The sequence below is a fragment of the Urocampus carinirostris genome, chromosome 12, assembly GCF_059441175.1.
Source record: "Urocampus carinirostris isolate Australia breed hairy pipefish chromosome 12, RoL_Ucar_1.0, whole genome shotgun sequence".
Lineage (NCBI taxonomy): Eukaryota > Metazoa > Chordata > Actinopteri > Syngnathiformes > Syngnathidae > Urocampus > Urocampus carinirostris.
The window spans coordinates 30,312,905-30,334,987 of NC_142360.1; the positions used below are offsets into that span (position 1 = coordinate 30,312,905).

The 22,083-nt window shown below is 39.2% G+C and overlaps 1 long non-coding RNA gene across 1 annotated transcript in view; it reads left to right on the plus strand.

Moving 5' to 3' along the window:
* Positions 1-22,083, plus strand: part of LOC148355490 (uncharacterized) — a 68,901-nt gene that overhangs the window by 264 nt on the left and 46,554 nt on the right. The window contains exon 2 of the long non-coding RNA XR_015852171.1: positions 4,436-4,568. This is a non-coding gene — a long non-coding RNA (uncharacterized LOC148355490). The remainder of the gene's footprint in view (positions 1-4,435; positions 4,569-22,083) is intronic.

The following is a 22,083-nucleotide window of genomic DNA, read 5'->3' on the forward strand; positions in this document are numbered from 1 at the left end:
TTTTTTTTGTTTGCCCTTACAAACTGTCGTATTTTTCCTTACAAAATACAAAAAGATCTTACACCATATATTTTTTTCAAACGTGTCGATTTATGTAGTTTAACATGTTATAGTGTACATGTGTTTCGTTATATCATATATATTGTTAATTAACAGGTTGTTCTGAGATACTGAGTTGCTCGACGTGAATGAGGTTTATCAAAAAAGTTCAAAAATGAAGTAGCTTGGACGTTCACTGTAGAAGGAAAAAATACATGCAAATATAAATAAGTAGAATAATACATTTTCTTATTCAAATTATGAATTTATTTTCTGCATTAAATTATTGTTGGTAATGTACAGATTAAAGGGGTAACCACAAACCTGTCTTTTTTCATTTTCTTCTTGTATACAATCTTTTTTTCTTAACTTCTTTATACAACATAATAATTCGTAATATAATGCATCAAAGCAAGTGAGCCGTTTGAGAGCCGGCTCTCTTTAATGAGTTGAGCCGAAAAAGCCGGTTCTCTAAAAAGAGACGGACTTCCTTACACTACACAACTACCACGGAATGATGCATGATGGGAAATTCCCAGGCGGCAGACGCATGCGCACAGTAGCATCAAACCGCTCGCTCCGTTTGCAACGAAAATAAACGATACCGAGATAGAGGCTTCCGCGGCGAACTCCTTTGACTTGATTGATTTGCCGTTTCGTGACAGTCGGTGTATACCCGATGGTACCCATAATTGAAAAATTAGCGTTTTCTGTACAGATTTTCTTGTACGTCGTACACGTCTTAAAAGGCATAATAAACGTACTTTGTACGGCAAAAACATACATGTTAAAAGGTATGCAATGTATAATGTGGTTTTATACTACAACATTTTAGAAGTCAACAAAACCTCTATATTGTTTTAATGATGATTTCCTAGCCCCAGATACAGATACCTCTGTATTTTCCAGCTAGTATTTTACTCTTGTGTTTCTGTAGTGCAGTGGTTAGCACCTTCACCTAACATGTGAGGTCCCCGGCTCAAGACCAGGTGGAAAAATATATTGGCCAAGAGAGCGATGGGTGCCACCAGGTTGTACTTGTCCAGGACACCACAGGAAATGGTGCTCCTACGAGTTCTTGTTCCTCCAATCAACCCTCCATTTCAATCTAACCAAAGCCTAACCCTGTAAGACTCTGCATTGTAAAATTACATTTTTAAAATGTATTCCTAAAGGTGGTCGAAATGTTTTTGTTGCGGCACTACAGCTGTGTGGTTCGCAGTTCGGATGTTCAGGGTTCAAGTCCAGCAACCGCAGCCTCCCCCTGTGGAGTTTGCATGTTCTCCCCGTACCTACGTGCATTTTCTCCAGGCGCTCCGGTTTCTTCCCAGATTAAAAAAAACATGCATGTCAGGTTAATTGGCTGGTCTAAATTATCCCGGGCTGTGAATGAGTGAGTGAGTTGTCTGTCCCTGTGTCCTGTGACGGGCTGGCAACCAGTTCAGAGTGTCCTTTGCCTACTGCCCGAAGATAGCTGGAATAGGCTCCACCATCCCCGCAACCCTAGTGAGGATAAGCGGTGCAGATAGTGAATAGATGGATAGATGTTTTTGTTGACTTTCTTGACGGTAAAGGGGCTGTTCGGGATTTGAAACTCTGACTCTCGGCCACCATCTCCTAGCTCAAAGTCATTATTTTTTTCTTAGACACACTAAAATAAACTTTTTTTTCATGTTTTGGGGGGTTTGGGTTGGTGTTTGGGCTGTATTTAAAATCTGCCTTTTTGTACGTTAACTATTTTCATGCTACAATGACAATAAACTGTGATGACGAGCATTTAATCATTCTCCTACCTATCCAGCCTCTTCCCTTTTCCTTCTACCTAATGTGTTGCATGTCCTGGAACAGCGTTTTATAAGTAAGATAAGAGCAGATGGATGCAGTGTGAACATTTTTTATTACGGCTCTTTGAACCCATTTGGGCATTACAAACTCATGCATTATAGAGAAAATATTCTACTTTTTAAGGACACCTTAAACGACACATCCTAACTTTGACATATTCATTCGGTACTATTAACTCAATGATTCTGGGTGGGAATTTTTTCATTAAAGCCGGGCCTACAGGTGGTCTACATTCACAAAACTCATCAGCAACACTTTGTTATCTTGGACTGGATTTATCATATTTAAGTACCGGTAAGTTTAATAACGTTCTTATAAAACTTTAACAAAAAAAAAACAAAAACAAAAAAAAAAGTTTTTCTATATCTGGGTCTTACAGGGATAGAGCGACAGCATATTAGTCGACCACTAGATGTTGCTGTATTTTTTTAGTGCAACTGAAAATGAGTGCTGAGAAGTACAATTCAGAATACAAAATATGGAGATTTTAAATGACCAAACTGCATCCCTTTTCTTTTTACTTTATCCATAGCAGCAAGATGACGCAGACTAATTCCAGCTCCATCGAGCTGAGGCTTAAATTATGCAAAATTAAAAGACTTATTTTCAACCTATGAGTAGTTCTAAAAATGCATGTTTGTATAAAGGTTCAGGTTTTTTTTTTGCTTATGTAAATGTGTATAGTTTTTTCATTAGGTTTTTGTTTTTACCACTAGGAGGTGCTAAATTATACACACTGTCCCTTTAGGTTTGTATTTTGGCGCAGAGAAGTGTACTATAGAGCATAATCAGCAGACATTTTGTGTCTTTTCACAACACTGAAGACACATTCTCAGATATTTGGCAATTCGTTACTTGGGTCAGTTACAGTGGTATGGAAAAGTATCAGTACCTTTTAGAATTTGTCAAATTTCTGCATAAAATCATCATAAATGCAATCTGATGCAAGTCAAAATGAAAAAAAAACTGCTTTAACTAAAACCGACCAAACATTTCTAGGTTTGCCTATTCTAAGAGAATAGATAACATTCACACAATGACAGAAGGGGGAGGAATTAATACTGTAACTGAACCGTCACATTTAATATTTTGGCGCCCTCCCTTTGAATTGAATTGTATTTATTGAAACTGATATCAATGTACTGGTAGTGAACAATGTTCGAGATTAGACACGGCATGCCGGGATAAACATGTAATCAAAGAGAAAAATAAGGTTAAAGAACGTCAGGTTAAAGAAGAAAATACAATAAGAAGACAGTGCTTGGAGACTGGCCTAAGTTGTAATAATAGTAGAATGAAAAGTAGTGCAATATAATTTGGCAGCATAACTTCGACCAGACGCTACCTGGAGCTTCATATCAGTCTAGAACATTGATCAGAACTAATGTTGGCTCATTCTCCTTTACAAAACTGTCATAGATTCCTCGGATGTTTGGCATGAATCGCTCTCTTGAGCCAATGCCACAGCATTATGATCCGGTTCAAGTTTGGACTTTGACTTGGCCACTCCAGAACGTGTATTTTGTTCTTCTGAAATATTTCTGAAGTTGATTTACTTCTGTGTTTCGGTTCATCAAAATATTCACATCTTTTTCTTTGCACCGTATATCAATAGTTGATTTATTCTTATTATATGGGAACTAAAGGTTATAGTTACCAATTAAATTACTACTGCAGCAATATTTTGTCACGTGACAACTGTAAATGACTACATTTTTGCACGTTTCTCTATTCTGAGCACCAATTGTTTGAAATTCCGTGATGAGCTTTAAAAAGTTTAAGTCCTTATACTTTTCCGAAGTCTAGTATAAAGCTGATTTCATGCATCTTTGTTGCAAAAATAACTAGTTTGCGTTGTCAGCTTTCAAGTCTTGTTGACGACCATTCATGCCAGGATGACATCGATGCTAAACAGGCTGACAAGGAAGCCTGTGGGAGTCACTAAGCAGCTCTACAGAATTTGAAACGTCACAATATTTCTCTGACAGCTACACATGTTTCCCAGGTCTCAACGAGGTGTTTTGAGCTCCGGAACGATCGTGATTGAGCGAGAAAGCGTCCTCACATCACAAAACGTTAGCTCCGATCCTCATTGTTGCCTCAATGGCCGCTGCCATTTTTCCAGGATTCTGTGGGTGTAAAGATCTTTTTGTGCAACAAATCGCCCGTCGGTTTCATTGTCCAGTGGCGTCTTTAAACGCCATTGACTTGGTATTTTTAGGAAGACATGTGTTGAAAATCCTTCATCAACACTGTCAGCGTTGTTTACCCTGCACATCTGAGAGCTGTCAAATCATCCCGTGTTCAATAAAGCTGTCATAAATAATTCTGCTGTGATTTAGAAAAAAACCCTTTTGGATAAGTCGTCTTTTGTTTGCAAGACAATCTTTCTGCAAATCTCGCAGAAAAATATCTTGAAATGTACTCTTGAACAAACAATGTGCTCGACACTTCCTAGACAGAAATAACACTCCAAAAAGATGCAAATTGTGTTCATATATATACCAGTATATATGATACTGTAAACATGTTCTGTTCTATTGTTTTTCAGTGCTCACTATCAATATAACCACAGAATTTGCATACCATACCAAGAACCACAGACTGACCAATGACAGTGGAGCAGATGACAGCAGTCCGATACTTTCCTGGTGGCTTTACATTGGATTCAAAGATACTGAAAGGTATTTTTTTGGATGTTTTTGGGAGGGACTGCCACAGTCTTGTGACGTCCCTAACACAAGCACGAGGGCCTGGGCAGGGAAGGCAAATGGTGAATTTTGATCAACACTTGAGCCCGTTATCTAAAAACCTGTGTTAAATTGATCTTTTTGCTTAGTTTTCTCTGAATTGTTAAGTTTGTATGCCTTTAAGATGGCATTTTGTTTGCCCCTTTATCTTCCTTTGCATTAGGGTTACAGCAATGTAAAAAAAAAAAGCTTCCAGCGTGACTCGTGGATTTCCGCTGCTGCCCAATGCGCAACTTTTTTTTTCTTATTATATTTTATGTAAGCAAGTGAACTTAGAAAGCCTTTGGCCCAATGGTGCGTCACTGTAGCTCCAGGAGGCGAGGATGAGAATAATCCATAATGTTGTATGTAGGCCAAGCTATCAAGACGGCACAAAATGCGGAGAGGTTCCTCTATCTGCTCACGTTTACGTCTTCGACATACGCGGTACGTGTTTATCGCTGATGAGCTCGGTCATGAATTAATCACATAGTGAATAATACACGAGACTCCTTTTAATGGTTTGCAAGCTTGTTTTCCATTGTTGTGTGCTTAATGCTTGCGTGTAACTTATTATCATGCATCACTCAATTGCTGTTGGTATTTTCCCTTTTTTTGTGCTGCTATGAATACAATTCTGATTCAACCTACAAATACAATCCATGTACAAAATAATCAACATAGAATTTTTGGAAACTGATATAATTTAACAATTTGTTTCACATATCAAATCATCTATATATAACAAGTGTTAATATTTTGAGTTGCCAATAACTGTTTATAAGGTGAGACAGAACTTAAAGAAATAACACCTAACCGTGACAGCAATACACATGTTAGAAGTTAAATCCTCCTAATAAATATTCTATAGATGTCCTGCAAGCTTTTGATTAAGTTATCCACTGCATGTAAAGTTGGTGTCAATATTTATTTAGCATGCAAAATTCTAGATGTCAACCGAGTGCAAAGAAATACCACAAAATATAATTAACAGTACTTACACGGTAACAGACCCACAAGTGTTTAAAAAATATCACTAAAATGCTAACACAGTAAAGTAACAAAAAAGTAATGACAGACAGAAGTAAAAGTGTTGGTCAAAATTAGCAAGTGTTCAAATAGAATTTATGTTTAGTTAATATTTTTCTTTCCTTTGATTAAAATTTCATACAATTTTACTTGAGTAATTCGCGCAATCATGGAGATAATTATCATGCTAGTGTTAATTCATTCAGGTTATGACACACATCACAATGGTCGTGACTCATGAGGGTCTTGACGCTATCTTTGCTGTCTTTGTGCTGTCAATTTGAGAATAACACTTAATTGTAACAATAAAGTATTTAAAAAATAAATAAATAATAATTTACTTGTATTGTCATTCTTTGTAACAATGTACACAGAACGAAATGCTAATTACTATCTAAACACTGACACTTCTAAAACAATTCTTAACCAAAACAATTAAAGTAAGTTAACGTGGTGTATGAGTTAACAAAGTTGTTCTCAAAGGAGCTGTAAGAATTTGGAATTTTTTACTCGCAGCCACAATCTCCTGGCTTGTGTCAACATTACAGCCTCTGTCAGCTTGTGCGTGATGTGAGTTCAAGGACGATTCATTCTTAGACGAGCTCGAATTTTTTCATCTTTCTTGGTGTATGGTTTTCCGTTTGCACTGTAATTTAGGCAGACCTCTTCTTACTTTCACCAATTTAATGCTACACTAACAACTAGACACAATAAAAACCTGCGTGGAAAATAATTACGTCACTCTCCAGCACTCGATCGCCCCCGTTTCCGCCTACCTAATGTGTTCTGCCCCAAACAGATAAACGGATAAAAACGGATAGTTACGGTGGAAATAAAGCATGAGGGCTCTTTGATCTCAGTTGGGCATTGTTTAAGGTACTGTGCAGAATTTGAAACATTCTTACTTGCTGCCGCCATCTCCTGGCTTGTGGCATCATTGCAACTTGTCAATGTCCTTACTTTTTGTGTGCTTTTTTTAGACGCCTTTGAATAAACTTCTTTTTATTTTAAATGTTGTGGTTTGAATTGGCGTTTGGACTGTACTTGAAACGGACCTTTTCTTACTTTGACCATTTTAATACTACGCAAACGAAATACTGCATGAAATCACTCTGCACCTCCCTTCATCCAACCCACTCCTGTTTCGCCCGGAAGACCTTTACTAAAAGATACAATTAGATAGCTTCTGCGTTTTCTTATTTCTCATTTCAATTACTGTAATGTAATGCTCTCTGGTGTAAAGTTTTGCATCATTGAGTTTTTGATATTTTTTACAAGAATCAACTGCTGGGTGCAATCCATGCCATGTTCAACTTTAACATGATTGAAACTACCTGCACTTGGCCTCAGAAACTTACACCTAGGTAATGAAGAATACATTTCTTATCAATTAACTCCAAATTTCTGCTGATACAGTTGGTGAATGACTATTCCAATGTAAAGTGTTTTGTGGGCCTTGTTAGGTTAGAAGTGATGCTTATTTGTTTATAAGCAGAGTGGAAACATAAATGGTAAATGCTCTGCATTTATATAACGCTTTTCAAGTCAATAAAGACCTCCCAAAGCGCTTTACAATGTGCTTCACACTTACCCATTCACACACACACTCACACACTAATAGCGGCTATGCAGCCATGCAAGGCTGCCTGCTTATTGGGGGCATTAGGGATTCAGTGTCTTGCCCAAAGACACTTCGACATATAACACGGAGGAGCTGGGAATCGAACCTGCAATCTCTTGATCCCAAGACGAGCGCTTGACATAAGGGCTCTTTAAACTCAGTTGGACATTAACACACACTTGATAAAGAAAATATTCTGCCTTTAACTTTTCATAGACACCTCGAACAACGCACTCCAACTTCAAATATTCTTAATGGCAAATAATAAAAAATTATACAAAGTTGTTGGTCGCAAGTGTACCCTAAAAACAACAGAAGAGAAAACCCCTTCCATAAAAAAAGTTAAAGTCTATACATGAGTTGGTGACTTTTGCCTTGACCGCGGAAGCAAACATGTCCAAATCGCCTATCTGCATAGTTGTTGACGGACGGAAGTAATTCAATTAGGTTCCCGCCACGTTTGTTTACCCGCATGGCTTCTCGGTGGCAAGTTAGCGACACAGCGCATGGGTGCGGGAAATAGGCAGATGTTTCGCGTAGACCCCTTTGACCCACCGCAGAGAAGTTCCAAACTCAGAGTCCGCCATCTTCTGTATGTGTGCGCAGCGGCTCGCTGGGGCGTAGACAGACATGGCAGCTTTTTGAGTCGCGGAAATAATGCTGGGATTGCGGCGCGTGGGGGCGGCGGTGAGGCTTCATTAACTCCACCAAAGCTTGTTGAGCTGGAAGAAAACCCAAAACATTTAACAAAAGAAAACACCAAAGTGGACTCACGCTATGTGTAAGGCCATCTTTCTTTTTTTCTTTTTCATTTATTTATTTTTTTGTTTTTTTCACCAGCTGATCCTATTTGGAATCTGTTGCTACCCAAAACAAGTGCACCTACTAACTTAGAAACTCTGGAGTGCTAAATATACAGTGGCTTGCGAAACTATATGGCCCCCTTGAACTTTGTGACCTTTTGCCACATTTCAGACTTCAAACATCAAGATATAAAACTGTAATTTCTTGTGAAGAATCAACAATAAGTGGGACACAATCATGAAGTAGAAGACACTTTATTGGGTATTTTAAACTTTTTTTAACAAATAAAAAAACGAAAAAAATGGGTGTGCAAAATTATACAGCAATACTTTGTAGCAGCACCTTTTGCTGCGATTACAGCTGCAAGTTGCTTGGGGTATGTCTCTATCAGTTTTGCACATCGAGAAACTGATATTTTTGCCCATTCTTCCTTGCAAAACAGCTTGAGCTCAGTGAGGTTGGGTGGAAAGCGTTTGTGAACAGCAGTTTTCAGTTCTTTCCACAGAATTCTAAATTGCATTGAGGTCTGGTCTTTGACTTGGCCAATCTAACACCTTGATATGTTTTTTGGGTGAACCATTCCATCGGAGCTTTTGCTTTATGTTTTGGATCATTGTCTTGTTGGAAGACAAATCTCCGTCCCAGTCTCAGGTCTTTTGCGGACTCCATCAGGTTTTCTTCCAGAATGGTCCTGTATTTGGCTCCATCCATCTGTCCATCAATTTTAACCATCTTCCCTGCCCCTCCTGAATAAAAGCAGGCCCAAACCATGATGCTGCCACCACCGTTTTTGACTGTGGGGATGATGTGTTTTTGGTGATGAGCTGTGCTGCTTTTACGCCAAACATAACGTCTTGAATTGTTGTCAAAAAGTTTGAATTTGGTTTCATCTGACCAGAGCACTTTCTTGCACATGTTTGGTGTGTCTCCCAGGATGCTTATGGCAAACTTTAAATGACACTTTTCATGGATATCTTTAAGAAATGGCTTCCTTCTTGCCACTCTTCCATAAAGGCCAGATTTGTGCAGTATACAACTGATTGTTGTCCCTCGGACAGATTCTCCCACCTCAGCTGCAGACCTCTGCAGTTCATCCAGAGTAATCATGGGCCTCTTGGCTGCATCTCTGATCAGTTTTCTCCTTGTATGAGCTTAAAGTTTAGGGAGACGCCCCAATCTTAGTAGATTTGCAGGGGTCTGATACTCCTTCCATTTCAATATTATTGCTTTCACAGTGCTCCATTGGATGTTTAAAGCTTAGGAAATCATTTTGTATCCAAATCCAGTTTTAAACTTCTCCATAACAGTATCTCGGACCTGCCTGGTGTGTTCCTCGTTCTTCATGATGCTCTCTGCGCTTTAAACAGACCTCTGAGAATATGACAGTGCAGGTGCATTTATACAGAGACTTGATTACACACAGGTGGATTCCATTTATCATCGTTAGTCATTTAGATCAACATTAAATCATTCAGAGATCCTCACTGAACTGCTGGACAAGGTTTGCTGCACTGAAAGTAAAGGGGTTTGTTGTGTTTTGTTTTAGTCTATATTCCTATACTTGCACTTTATCTGATTTTCATTTAGTAAATGATTGAAATTGACTATTATTTTGTCTTTGAATCGAATTTAGTCCGCTTCTGCTAAAATATAAAGTACTTTATTGATGGTCGCTGAATAACACCGGCTTCTTTCATTTAATGGGGATTTTTAGATCAAAGAAATTTGTCTTTTGTCCCTTGTTGAAAATGAAAGATTACTGACTGAGCCTAAATAAACTATTGCCTAATTCACTTGATCACATTGGTAGATATTTGTAAGGTTTTCAGTAAGTTCAATTTGGTTCACTAAACTATATGCATGAGTTCAAACATTTTCAACGTCTGATCAGTCAGTCCCGCTCTATGCTTGGAGACAACGTTTTGACTTTGACATCTGTGGGTTAGGCATCACCTGGTTTTGTTTTCTTTGGCGTCTATTGTGAAGTAGAATTACCAAATAACAGGATGACCTGGTATTCAAAGCAAGTTTCCCTGCATAATTTTAAAACCCTGTCACTTATCACTGCTTTGTCACATCACAGACAATAACAGTAAAAAAAAAAAATCTGAATACTAAACTAAAGTCCTTATTTAAATTTTGATGTCGTCCCCGAGGCAGAATGCTGACTTTTAAAAAGGAAGCACTTACGTAATAATAGATTACGTTGTGGGGGATGCGACGTTCAGTTCAAGACCAGCCTTTGCCCCCTACTTTTTCCCCATGCAAACTTTGGGTTCCCTGTGGCGTTTGAGTAAAAAAAAGTCCTCTCGTCTCCCCTTCTTGCCACGTGGAGGAGATAATGCAACCACTGAGTGGCAGTGTTATACCAGTCATAGTGAAGGTACAGTGTGCACCTTAGAGCCGCTCACATTTAGTTGAGTTGTGGTGTAACAACATGCTTCTTGTGTAACGCAGGCGTCCGTGTCAAATGAGGGCATATTGACCAAATAGTTACATATTTGAAAAGCCCTCACTACCACCTGCAGTTAGACTTTCATTCAAATTGATACATGACCTCGGCCATTAGACACAATTGACCTGGTGCAAGTTGTGTTGGGGCTAATACTTCATTCCATTTGAAAATTCCTTCATTTGTGGACAAACTCTTTAAACGGTTACATACCTTTCATCTGAAGTTTGACTCCCATGTGTTGAAAATGTTTGAAAAATGTTTGAAACCCACTCCCCTCTCACCTTTACCCTCAAACTAAATATATAACAAGCAGGCATTCTTTTTGAGTTATGACTGTGCACTGAGGCCTTAGAGCTGGGAAGCAAATAACAATATGTCTAATTTGAAGGATGGCCTCATGTGGTTTGTGGCTAATTGATATGGGGCCCCTGTTATAAGTCATTATGAGTTGGCATATATGCTTAAGGATCACCACCACATGTTACTAACACATTGTATTGGTTACACTGTTGTGCATGGTGCATTTCGTATGTCAAGTCAAGTCACGTTTATTTGTATAGCCCTTAATCACAAGTAGTTTCAAAGGGCTGCACTGTCTTATGCATGCACGATGCATGTATTTGATCACATTGTAATAGGACGACATATTGCTTGTATAGGTGCAGTTGAAAAAAATGCTCCAGATTTTTGTGTGGATGGGTTGTTAAATAAAACTTTTTCACTTAGCATGTTTCATTGATCATCTCTATTCAGGCTTTTAGCAGTCAAATATCAAAAGCAGCAATTTCCTGGCTACTTTTCCTTGCCAAAGTCACTCTGGGCTCAAGGCTGCAGTGCAAAAACATCACACTTTATGGTGAATTGTTCCTGTGTGTATGTGTGTTTAGGGGGGTGGGGGGTGGTTTCAGTGGGCGACGGTGGATAATTCCAGCTGCGTATCCACGGTGACACATGAGACCATAAAGCAGTTAAAAGCCTCTTTCACAAAGACAGATTACACAAAAGTGTCACATCAGAGACACGTAACAGAAGCCGTGGCGTGTATCCAGCCAGCAAAGGCAAGATGCTGCCACCAAACAGGAGCTTCACCAGTGACACAGCATCCCACAATCAAATAATTATTAAAAACTACAAGAAATCTGTATAATAAAATGAAAAAAACCCCACAACAAATAGTATTCATAATTTGTGTGGTACCTGCAGCGTTATGTGAATTTCAAATTAGAATATGAGAAAATTAATGTAGGATTGAGTTAAATGATCAATAGCAACGTTTTGAAACATTGCATGCAACGAGATTAGATCTGGCCCTCAAAGGTAAAAAATACCCAAAAAAGGCCAGACTGTCAGGATAAATAGAGCAAGATGCTTGGAGAAATTCTTCAAAACTAGAAGTGAACATGTAGGCTTAAAAGATTCCCAACTAGTTCTAGATCAAGATTATGACATATTAACCCAAACTAATGTGATTCCAACTCATTACACATTGTAATAAAAAAAAAACATTAAATACAGGTCAAATATTAATTGGTCACACATTTTAGGCAGTGACTCCTTTAATTAAGTGCTCGGAAAACCTAGCCTTAGTCAAAAATGACCAGTAACATGGTCAACAATGACATTTATACATTTTTATTTTCAACAAATTATAATTAGATCTTTTTCGATGTATATTTACAGAAAATATAGTATTGCCCGTGTGGTTACATAACTTTTAAAAAAAAACATTTTTTTCCACAAGAAGGGAAACCATGCTCTTTCTCGCTGACTACAAAAGACATTTATTAATAAAACATTCCTGGAAATTCTAACCAGCACCTGACAGAAAAGCTTCCGACGTAACTGACCTTAAAACAAGCGTCAGGGTTGAGCCGAGGCTATGAAAGAAGAAAGAGAAAAAAAGATAGAGCCGTAATTTAGGACGCCGGGGCCAGGGGTGAAATGAGCGTTCAGGTAGTCATCCAAACAAGCAAACAAACAAACAAAACGCGGAAGGGGAGTGTGCCGGTTCTCAAATTTGTCATGCAATGCCTGCAGGGAGACCGTGCATTTTCTGCTCGGCCTCCAAATCACTTTCTGCTCTGGTGAGCCAGCGCACACAGCCTTGTGTGTTTGTGATGTATCCTACCTGATTGCTCCAACATTATCATTAACGGTGTTAAAAAAAAGCTAAAATTCCACCTGTGTGGATTTATTTTCACTTAGGCAGGCTTTTTAGATGTTTTATGAATTTCTCTTTGCCGCGAATAACATACTTGAGTCTTTCATGGGTGACTTCAGTCTTTTGCCAAAACCCCACAATAAGTCTACAGTTACAAATACTTTTTTTCAGTAAGTATTCATTTAAAAAGGGATTGATGGGCGCCAATACAGGCATTATCTATGACAAGGGTTGGGTAGGGTTACTTTAACTGGATTACTTTCAATTACTTTTGGATTACTCCAATACCAAATATGCTAATAAAAGACAAAAAAACTAAATATGAATAAAATGATGACTCACAACACGTGGTAAGCTTTCTCTCCTGTCTTTGATCTTTTTGATCTCCGGCAAAACTAACATAAAATGCGACAGAAACAAAATGAAAATAAATCCAAAGAGCTTGCTAGCATCATTTTTGCCATTCCATGTATTCCGTTACTCCCCAAGCCTTTAGTAATTTTATTCATATTTAGTTTCTTTTGTCTTCTATTAACATATTTGGTATTGGAGTAATCCAAAAGTAATTGAAAGTAATCCAGTTAAAGTAACCCTACCCAACCCTGTTTATGACGGATGCTATTGACAGGCAGCGTAATTTACTTCAACCAAATACAAGTTGTACTCAATAACATTTTTTGTTTTTAACTACAATATTTTCCTGTTCTATTCCTCAAGGTCCCACTTTCATAAACAATTGACAAAAGCACTCATGAGTTATCCTGGGTTGTACCTACATATATTCTGGACAGATACATCAACTTCTAGCGTGTGAAATCAGTGTTAGTTTGCGTGTGTGCATGAAAATAGTGATATCTTTGGGGCCACAGCAATGCAGCTTTCAGCTTGTTTCTTGCAAGTAAATTAAAGTGATGAGGAAATGAGTGAAAAGTTGTTTGAAAATGTCCAAATAGGAAAAAAACATTCCCATCATGAGAGCATTTGCATAACAAATAAAATTAGGAGCCAAAAAGTTCATTTCAACCTGCGTGTTGATTTGGTAGTGTTAGCGTAGCTTGTTTGGAGGGGAAATGCAGGATGTTTCGGCGGCTACTAAGAATAGCTTGGCTGACCCACTTTTTCAATTGGGCTGTGTGTTATTGTGCAAAAGGAGAGATCACATCATAATGTGCAACTGGGATTTGTTGAATCTGTGGATTATTACCTAATTTTGTCTTTATTTGTATCGTCCGAGGTGGCGGGAAACTGAGCAGGTTCCAATGGGGCAAGTCTCCTTGCTGACAGGACAAAGTAATGTGCTGTTGACTCTTTTTTTGTTCACTTTTCAAAGCTGTCTGATTATTTTTATTGTGGAAGGTTGGACTTAACATGAGAAGTTGCATTATTTTATGTATTGCAATTAAGGTCGGACTGATTCCACCATGCACAGTCATTATTTTTTGCTTTGACTTAGGAAAACAGATGCTGATCTTCTCCTCATAGTTTTAACCCCCCCTAAACTCATGGTACCTTTAAAATGAGTTTCAACCTTTTTGTGTAACAGTGGCCCATCTACATTCGAATTATTGCAGTTACAAGAAATATGAGATACAGAATGTCTTTTAAGCAAAAATCTTGCCCGACATACAAGAGAAGAGCATCACCTCATCCCAGTTAGCACATTCTTTTCCAATTTTATAGACCTGATCCTGCGCATTTGTGTTGTTTTTTGATATCGCGCTCTCTCATCCTCCCTCCATTATCAACCGCTGACTTCCTCTATAGCAGTGTTTTTCAACCAGTGCGCCATGAAACCTTGTCTCGTGTGCCGCTGGAATTTGCCCAATTTTATCTTTCCCAAAAAATCAGGCCATTATTCAGTATTTTTGCTTCAGTATATTTTCTTCAGACGAGGAACAGTAATAGTCATCCATATCAGTAGGTGGCAGTAGATTTTTATACACTTTTTATATACTAATTATCTGCTCATGAGGTAGAACAGTACATTTAACAACTTAATTTGTTTAACAAATCGGTTTAAGATTGCACTGTAGAAATAAAAACATAAATAAAGCACATCATTCTTTTTTACTTTAAGTAATATTAATTTTTTTTATATACTAATTACCTACTTATGAGGTAGTACAGTGAAATGTTTGACATAACTTCATTGTCAAACATTTTCAAAGAACGGTGTCCCTCTGACCTTTATTATAAAAAAAAGTGTACCTTGGTTAAAAAAGGGTTGAAAAACACTGCTTTATAGTATGTGCTTATAAGCTTTTTTTGTTAATATCTTGTTTTTCTTATTAGTGTATTTCCATGTCCAAATACTATATGAATGTGTTTTTAGTGCTTTTCATACCTTTTTAAGGTTAACTTATATAATTTCGGGAGGCCGGGAACCGATTAATTGGTTTTCAGTTATTTTTTATAAGGAAAATTCATTCGATATATGAGAAATTCTAGACACAATCTCGATCCGGGAATTAATTTATCTCGTATGTAGAGGGGCCACTGTATTTCTGTTTTAAACTGCCACCGAAAGGCCAAAGCACATGCAACAACTTCTTCTTCTTTTACCGTTTTTAATGTTTTGTGGGATCATGAAATTGAATAAACGAATCTCCATTTAGTCTAAGTAAAGCTTAAAGGCCACAATTATATAGCTCAAGACGCGCTTGGCCCTGTGCAGGTTCAATAACAATGAACACAATAAACGTAATCTCTACTCAGTTACTCCTGACAACCACGACCTTGTGCAAAAAAAAAAAAAACAAAAACAGAAGAACTACGTGAAAATCTGGACTCTATTAACCCTTTCAAACTTCCAAGCCCAGTTTTGACACTTTCTCATCAATTAAAATTCCGCGATCTGAGTCTGGGATAGAGGAAGGAAGCATTGCTCCTATGGCAACAGAGCATCGCTTAAATGAAGACAAACAAGCGGCCTCTGAACCTCCACCTACGCTCACTCGTACACAAGCTCACGCACACACGCGCGTTAACTTTGTTGCTGATTGCCAAAGGCTGCGCTTAAATAGGTCGCGCCTGGGAATCATTGTATTAAGCGCCGTAAATAGAAATAAACAGCAGAACAATAACGACGCGCCGGCATCTTTTTGGAAGGCTGCTTCCAAAAAGAAAAAGGAAAAACAGAAGTCCGCGGGGAAGTGTCATTTATTTTTTGTACTCATCTTTTTAGTGTGAAAAGCCTCAAAAAAGCCAATTATGAGCAGACAGACGGAGTCGTGATAACATTCTTGGTGAAATGAACTCGTGTGAATGAGCCCGATAAGACTAAGGACACTCCACTTAATGCGCCTCAATGGCCTTTTGTGAGGACTGGCTGATTAAAGAGGGTGAGAGGAAGTGAGCAGCAAAAGACAGGAAGTCAATTTGCAGTCTACTCGCGCTTCAACCAAATACATTTGGACCTTTCTTTTCATATGAATTGATCGCCCCAAACTACAAATATAAAAACAAAAGTTCAATGGCCAGATTTTGATTTTTAATTTAATTATTTTTTCAATCAGGCGTACAAAGTTGACTTGAACATTTCAACTTAATTAGGAAGTCAAGAGCGGTCATGTTATCCTTTTGGGGGGGGTATATTTACTGACGCACGCAGGGAAGTGTTTTTTTTGCCGTTTTTAAAGTAAAGACAGCGTGTGAATGTTTTATTCCAGCTTATCGAAGCAGCTACCCTCTTTACTTTAAATCAAGATCAACCGTGAGAAGTGGAGACATCAATTGCCTAATAATAGTGTAGCATTCATGGGTGGTTAATAAAATATTTAAACAAATAATTGATTAATCATTTAAATTAAGAGCAAGTGGGCAGCATTGCAGCGCAGTGGTTAGCGCGTGTGCGGCACAGTTCTGAGATCATGAGATCGAACCGCCTGTGTGGAGTTTGCATGTTCTCCCCGTGCTTGCATGGGTTTCCTCTGGGTAATCCGGTTTCCTCCCACATTCCAAAAACATGCATGTCAGGTGAATTGGTCGGTCCAAATTGTCCCTAGGTGTGAATGAGCGAGCTCATTGTCTGTCCCTGTGTGCCCTGTGACTGGCTGGCAACCAGTTCAGGGTGTCCCCTGCCCAAAGCCCGGAGATAGGTGAGATGGGCTCCAGCACCCCCGCGACCCTACTGAGGATAAGCGGTGCAGATAATGGATAGATGGATGGACTAAGAGCAAGTTTATTTCTTTTTAAACTCGTCTTGCGTTTTTAGAGAACCACATTTGTTTTCAGATAATTATATCAAGGAAACAGAATGAAAAACCTTTTCAGTCCTTTAATTTGAAGGATTGGCTACAAAGCAATTATTTTTACCGTTTTTGATTGTTCAATATACTGTTATCAAGACACACACGCACTCCCAGATTTAGTGTGTGTCTAAAAATCTACTGAAGAAACTTGATCTCCACCAAACAAAGAGAACAAAATGAAACAGAATGATAGGATTTCGTGGTCTTGGCTGGTACCATTAATATGTAAGGCAATTACTTCAAAACATAATAAATTATCGATTTTGCTTCCATGAAAATGAGTCCAATGGAAAAAAAATCAGTGCAAAGGAAAAATGTAGGCACACAAACGAATGCAGAACTCGTGGTGTTAAAACAATCAACTTATTAAGGGAAACGGGAATTCGTGTCAGAAATGGTATTTATACCTAGCACCAGTTTGTTGTGAAATCTTTTTCTTGCGTCCATTCGAGAACAAAGGAGAGCCCCTTCGGGGAGTTAGTGGCACAAAGGCCTTACCGGGACTATAGAAAAAGGGCCAAGTCCCTTTTTGCAGTTGATGGGGACCTCACGGCGGGTTTTCCTCATCCGAGCGACAGAAACCGCGAGAGCCACAGAACCTTGCAGCCTTAAGATTCTAGTGTGATCGTACTCCAAGCCCGGAGACCCCAGTCAGCCATCTTGATTCGGGCCATATTCGCCGGCCTGCTCTGGTTTATGGCCGCATGGAGTCCCAAGGAGAACAAAGGCAATGTGTCGGTCAGAAAATCCAGATTTTCGCGTTGTTGAAAATGCAGCATTACGTTGGCGCATTACAGAGTGGGAGGGGTCGCCCAGCTGTCGCCCGAACCTGTTTCAGCGGGGGTTTTGGGTACGACGGGGATCATTTTTGCAGTAGGGCATGGTCCTCTCTCAGGGGGTCGCCCAGCTGACATCCAGAACCTTTCGTGGCAGTGTACCACATCTGTCTAGTACCCGTTCAGGGTGGCGTGGGAGCACAGTGCAGAAACACACATTAGTACAGCAATGGATGTCGTTATTCGGTCAAGGTTCGGTTCATGGGGAACAAGAATTTTAACACACACCGCACAAAAAACTGAAACTCTTGCAAACACACTACCTCATATAGATGTAAAATGCCTATGCTCACTTTGCACAATGTTGCCTATTTTTGCACTACCGCATATTGCACTAACATGATCCCAAAACTGTGTGCAACCAGGGTTGGGTAGGGTTACTTTAACTTGATTACATTCAGTTACTTTTGGATTACTCCAATACCAAATATGCTAATAAAAGACAAAAGAAACTAAATATGAATAAAATTACTAAATTTTGTGCAGGCTTGGGGAGTAACTGAATACATGTACTTGTATTTGGTTGAAGTAAATTACGCTGCCTGTCAATAGCATCTGTCATAAACAGGGTTGGGTAGGGTTACTTTAACTGGATTACTTTCAATTACTTTTGGATTACTCCAATACCAAATATGTTAATAAAAGACAAAAGAAGCTAAATATGAATAAAATTACTAAAGGCTTTGGGGAGTAACGGAATACATGGAACGGCACAAATGATGTTGGCAAGCTGTTTGGATTTATTTTCATTTTGTTTCTGTCGCATTTTATGTTCGTTTTGCCGGTGATCAAAGAGATCAAAGCCAGGAGAGAAAGCTTACCACGTGTTGTGAGTCATAATTTTATTCATATTTAGTTTCTTTTGTCTTTTATTAGCATATTTGGTATTGGAGTAATCCAAAAGTAATTGAAAGTAATCAAGTTAAAGTAACCCTACCCAACCCTGTATGTAACATCCTACACGCCCACCTTTCTTGTGTAAATATTGTGTAAATTATAACCTTTACCTTCTTGGTTCTTTTATATTGTGTAAATTATAACCTTATCTTCTTTGTTCCTTTATCTTCTTTGTTTTCTTTTATCCTCACTAGTAAATGTGAACCTGGAGTGCCACGACCAATTTCGTTGTCACAATATGTCAAACCCGTTTTTAACGATGACAATAAAGGTATATTCTATTCTATATTCTATTCTAAGATATTGGGGCAACAGTATCAATATCACTAAAGACAGCAGTCATGGTCCAAGGAACAGACAAGGGTTCGGTGATCCGGTAAACCCACTAAAGCAAGGGCAACAGTCTCATTGTCCAGTAGGCGATACTCAAATCAAACCTGACTGCAGAACTGTGACAGCTCCACCACCCCGGATGGTTCCGGTTCGCCACCGCGCCTGCCTGCTCGCCAAGAAGACTGGGAGCACACGCAGGCTTTAGGGGTCTGGGTGACTGGTTGCCCCAACGCGCCAGTGTGGGTTGTCGCCGGCGGGGTTCTCTTCCACCTTGTGAAATTGCTTCTCCTATTAATTGGTCACAAAATGTTGTGAATTTTTTTTAGATAAATATTTTCATTGGTGATACATAAGTTAAAAGTTTGAGGGAGACTGTTATACAGTACGTGTTCTCAAGTGTATACACATCTGCATCGTTCAGTTTAGCGTCCTAATTTTCTTGAAACGTCGGAGCAGATGGCTGGCAAAACACACCAAGTAAAGAAAAAAAGCTAAGGGTGCGTGCGGCTTGAGTGCTGTAACTACCTAAACGTCATCCCATTCAACTAACTGCTTTTAATTCTTTAACTGCATTGGGACAGCCGCCCGTAATGAAGCTAAAGATGTTTCCAAAAACAAACCAATGCTCATTCATTTGATTAGTTCACTTGACATTGGCAACGACTTCCGTTTTGGTTTCAGTGTATTTCTCCAAAACAGTTCCAATCGTCAGTGAACCACTTCCGATGTGGGTAACGTGACTTCCTGTTTATGTCATAGTGCTCCTGCCTGCTTTATGTTACGCCTTTGCACTTCCTGTTTTTTGCGAGTTTCTCCCACAGTGTTTCTGAGCACTTCTTATGTGTTTTCTGTTACGCTTAAATGCATCCTAGCCACGCCAAATGATTCCAAAGCACTTCCTGCCTGTTTTACATTACTGTTTTCTGTAAAAACAAGGGCAGAAGATTTCAGGCGTTGTCGTCCCCCCGTGTCAAGTCAAAAGCTTTCAAATAAGAGAGCTGACAACATCACGCGACAATCCGTGACTTACTTCCCGTGCCAGCTCAAAGTCGTCTTTTGCGCTCTTAATTCTTAATGATTTCTTCAAATGCGAGCTGGTATCACTCACACTTTTCCCGCCTAAGGTGCAACATTCCGAGATGTAAATTTGAGGCTAACCCGTGGTTTAAAATCCCGCAGGCGCTTAAGCGCGTATCGCTGTGTGCAAATGCTCGTGCGTCGGGCAACTACGAGCGTGCCGCGCAAAAAGCAGAACCGCAAACTGTATCTGCAAAATGACTTCCGAGCGTGTACTTCGTGAATCATTGACGTGCGGCGCGGGGGAGAAAGGATGCGTGTGGCCGACCAGCCACGAGGAAGCTAATGCTAAAAAACAGGGGGAGTGCGGTTCACCTCTAAAGGACTGATTAAACTTTGAGAAGGGATGAGCATGGCAGTGGGAGTCGTTTAATTCAGCATAACGAGTTTAACTCAGATCCTTAAAGGAAATGGAGCCGCCTCGTCAACTTTACATTGAAAATGAGAACTTCCTTTCTTTTATTTTGGTATGACATAATTCCTAAGTGCTTTATATTGTTTATTTTGTTGAATCTCATCATGTTTTACTTAGTTCTTTCTGTCTGTGTTACATTTTTTTAGTCCTTTGGAAGGCTCTGTATGCTTTGCGCTGTTCCCAAGCTTTTTCTGCATGCTTTATAATTGTTCCAAATGACTTCTCCGTGATTTTACTCTGCTTCTGAACACTATTTGGATGCTCTCTGAGTGCTTTACATGACACTAAATCTTAGTCTGTATAGTTTATGTTCTGTCTGCTATTTATTTTAATTGAATAATTTGTTAGCTTTATGTTGCTCCATTTTATTTTGATGACTTTTTGTTTCTTAGCTTTTGTTGTCTGCTTTATTTACATCACACCAGAGCTTAGAACAAATACAATAAAGTCATTTTCCACCTTCTTTGTAACACGTTGTATACCATCCATTGGCAACCTCATGTTGCTCCCTTATACATCACAGTAGATCCCTGGGATATGACATTACGGTATTCCAGACCTGGGCAATCCAGCCATCAAGGCCCGCATGTTCGCTTAATTTTTGAGGTTTTTTTTCTTCACCTCAGTTGATACAAGTTATCAGCTCGTCAGCAAGATGGCAAGAGTTTGTTAACAGTCCTGGTGATCTGAACTACCTGTTTTGGAGCAGAGAAACCTCCAAAATCAGGCTGGGGATGCGGTCCTCTAGGACCCGAGTGCCCAGGTCTGCAGTAATCCATTTCGGAGGGGAGAATCAATAAGAGAAATTGGTGTATTGTGGGAGATAGAAACCAATGGTAGTTAGCTCCTAACCAATAGTACCTCAATCAAACATTAAAATAACAAAAAAGTATATAGCAGGGGTCTGGATCCAAAGAGCCATAATAGCATTTTTGAGAGAGCCACACCATATATTAAGACAAAAATCAACAAAACCAAACAATAGGATATGTGCAGGTTAATGATGCCGTGATGCAACACAATACCAAACATGCATTTTGTAGCTTCTTAGAGTGCAACTTGTCATGCACACAAACACTGCACAATTTTAATATTATAGGTTTTTGGGCATGCAAAATAATTTGTTGTTCGATATCATATAGTGGGGAAATACCATGAAAAAGGGCCCAAAACATATCTTATTCTGAAGTGTAAAGTGAAAACGTTATAAGGTGGGGAAGCTGTATTTTGGGGGTCTACTGTGTAAGTGCCTTTGTAGAACCTCTGCAGCGGACTTGGAGAAGCCGCATTTGGGGTAAACAAAGATAGACTGCGACAGGCATTCAAAATGAGTCATGCCGGATGAGTGGTTAGTGCATTCACGGCACAGTTTTGAGGTCATGGGTTCAAATCCAGCTACCAACCTTCCTGTGCGGAGTTTGCATGTTCTCCCGGTGCCTGCATGGGTTTCCTCTCGGCACTCGGGTTTCCTCCTACATTGCAAATGTTCCCTAGGTGTTAGCGAGCGTGTGAATGTTTTTCTGTCCCTGTTTGCCCTGCGACCGGCTGGCAACCAGAACGGGGTCTTCTCTGCCCACTGCCCGAAGATAGCT